Source organism: Acomys minous (genome assembly GCF_964271855.1).
Source record: "Acomys minous genome assembly, chromosome: 13".
Taxonomy (NCBI): domain Eukaryota; kingdom Metazoa; phylum Chordata; class Mammalia; order Rodentia; family Muridae; genus Acomys; species Acomys minous.
The window spans coordinates 102020243-102023590 of NC_140495.1; positions in this window are offsets into that span (position 1 = coordinate 102020243).

Consider the following 3348-nt stretch of genomic DNA (forward strand, 5'->3'; position numbering starts at 1 on the left):
TATAGTGGTTCCAAGCAGGTAAAGGGACCCTGGTGACATACAACCTAGCACAGACTCCTTTAGTCCTTCGTGACTCACCATCAGGGCTCAGAGATGAGCCAGGCTTCATAAGGCTCGATGGACAGAGGCCAACACCCCGCCAACCTCTACACTGCTCAAGCTATAATATCTTTGGGGGCTTTGCAGTATGTCTAATCCCCTGTCTTGCCTGCCGGTGGGAAGGCAGGAATGTGGCTTGTTGCACTTGTTCCTAACTCCACTCCAGGGAAAGGTCTGATGAAACAAAACTCAAGAGCCTTTGCTTGTTTGTTTTTTTTTTCCCTTGAGACAGAGCTTCTCTGTGTAGCCCTGGCTGTCCTGGACTCGCTTTGTAGACCAGGCTGGCCTCTAACTTACAGTGATCCACCTGCCTCTGCCTCCCGAGTGCTGGGATTAAAGGCGTGCACCACCACGCCCGGTGCTCCTTGCTTGGGTCTTAACACTTCACGTTCTGGAGAGTAGGGCTCGCTTTCGGCAGTGCTGGCGTATGAGATAAAATATTCCTTTGTTGCATGGAGCTGTCCCCACGTTGCACACCCCTGATGTCACAGCATCCCCTCATATACCCCCAGATGCCACAACACAAACTATCTCTGGACAGGGCTATGGCATCCCTGCCTGAGAATTGCTGCTCCAGATGGGTGGGAAACTGCCATAGATGGCTTTGCAGGCTACTCCAATAAGGTGCCCATCATAGAAGTCCCCTGGGACCTGAGTATCTTGTACTCCAAGTGTCAGGGAGTTGCTGTACTAAATGTAAGATGCTACAACAACCTGTGTGGTTTGTGCATCTTTGAGAAACTCATTGGGCTCGTCCAACAGTTAGGAGTTCTTTTTGCTAGGACCTAACGTTTTGATTCTCAGTACCCACATGATGGCCCATAACCATCTATAACACCAGTTTCAGGGAATCTGATGGCCCTTTCTGACCTCTGAGGGCACCAAGGATACATGTAGTACACATACCCACATGCGAGCAAAACACTCACACATGAATTTAAATGAATAAATCTAACTTTAAAAATTAAAAAAAGAGAGAGAGAGAGAAAGAAAGTGATGACTCCCAACTCTGAAAAACAGGTACTCTGAGAGAAAGGTGTCAGCAGAGTACCTGTTTGGTGGGGATTGATTTCCTCACAGACAGTCCATCCTATGGTGGGAGGAGCTCGGTGACTCGCTAGGGTCTCTTAAAAGATGTCAGAGTCACCCCCTCACCATCTGCAGAGGACGGGCTCCAGGACCCCCAAAGAAGGCCAACTCTGGGTGCTCACATGTGTTTATATAAAACGGAATTGCATTTGCACCAGCTGCTTGTAAAATCAAGAGCTGGACGTTAACAGAAGGCCAAGTGAGGTCCAGGCGCTGTCTTTCGGTGTTCCGGAGTGCAGTAGGATTTTTTTCGTCTTTGTTGTGGCAAGGTATGGACTCCCCACTCCCTTGAGTTGAGACCGTAACATTCTCTGCTTCCTTCTGAACACAGCTCCCCTCTGGGCATGCACCTCTGCGCCCAGCTCCAGGAGCTTTCCCGATTTTATGATTGCGTGCTTCAAGCTACTTAAATCTTGCTCCGCGGGCTCTTTCTCTCCCGCTGCATCTGTGCTAGCCTAACACAGGTGCTTTTGATCAAAGAGGGGCGAGTGGCAATATTTTCTGGGTATCTCTGCTGCCATGTGATAATGTCAGTGCAGTTTCTATATCAGACTAGAGAGGTGACGTCAGACCTCCACGATGAACTCTGTTCTTTCTTTCTTTCTTTTAAATAATAAATCTCTTTTTGGCTCATTTATTATGTATACAGTGCACATCAGATCATATTATAGATGGTTGTGAGCCTCCATGTGGTTGCTTGGAATTGAACTCAGGACCTCTAGGAGAGCAGTCGTTGCTCTTAATCACAGAGCCATCTCTCCAGCCCCATGAACTCTGTTCTTGAGAGATTTTTTCCCCCTAGTATACTAATTGGGTTCTAAGAGGAACTTAGAGATTCTGCTATAACCATGTGCCTCTGACATATTGTGACCAAATTTTTTTTGGCAATTTTGGTTTCCTCCTGATTTGTTTTTTTTGTTTTGTTTTGTTTTTGTTTTGTTTTTCATGACAGGGTTTTTCTGTGTAGCCTTGGCTGTTCCATACTCGCTTTTTTTCCCCCTTACTCGCTTTGTAGACCAGGCTGGCCTCGAACTTAATTCAGGATCTCTGGAAGAACAGCCAGTGCTCTTAACCTCTGAGCCATCTCTCCAACCCCCAAGCCCCTTGTTATTAATGACAACACATTCCTAGGCTGGTGAGATGGCTCAGAGGTTAAAGTTCTTGTCACATAAGTATTAGGAGTGGGGGTTTGGGTCCCCAGAAATGCTGAGTAGGGGTGGTGGCCCAGCACTTGGAAGGCAGAGAAAGGATCACTGGAGCAAGCTGGGTAGCCATGCTACCCTGTCCCAGTAAGCTGTGCGTTCAACTGAGAGGCCCTGCCTTAGACGGATAAGGTGGAGGGCAATTGGACAAGGCTGTTGACATTAGCCTTCATCTTCCACATGCACACACATACATGCACGCCTACACACGCGTGCCCTCACACATACAAACACACACACATGCGTGTGTACCGTGCACACATGCAGATGAGGAAAATAATAATACAAGGACAAAGCCTGCTGCCCTTCACCAAATTCCTATTCCAAAAGGAAGAAATGAGAAGATGGTAAGGAGAGATCAGGGCAAACACCAAACCCTGCAGCAGCATGCCCAGTATTTGGGTCTGTAGTAGTATCATATAGGTGCCGATGGACTTGGGTAGCCTTGCCGCTCCATTTACAGCTCTACCATTTATAGCTCTACCATTTATAGCTCTACCATTTACAGCTCTACCATCTGCAATGTACTTAGGCTCCCTCTTGGGTCACTTCCGCTCCCATACCTTTCAACCTCCTTCAACAGAGCTTCCATAGTCCTGGCATCTCCAACATCTTGGGGTTCTCTGCTGCAAGTTAGTTTTCACCTTTCTGCGAGGCTTTATGTAGTAGCTCTTTGGGGTGTTCTCACAGGTAATCCAATGCTATCCCACATTTCCTGCATTCGTGGCCTTCTGGAGGCATGGTGAAAGCCTCAACGAGGCTTTAACGCATTCTGCCTACCTGCAAACATGCATGCCACATGGATGCCAGTGCAAAGTCCCGAGGCCAGCTCAAAATGCAGTGTGGCCTCCCGTTTATCAAAATGACGCTGGCCTCTGAGTACCTCCATGACTAAGCCTGGGGACGCACTTCTGTAGGGGGCCTTGCTCAAGCAGGGCGTTGTTACAGCCCTCTTTTC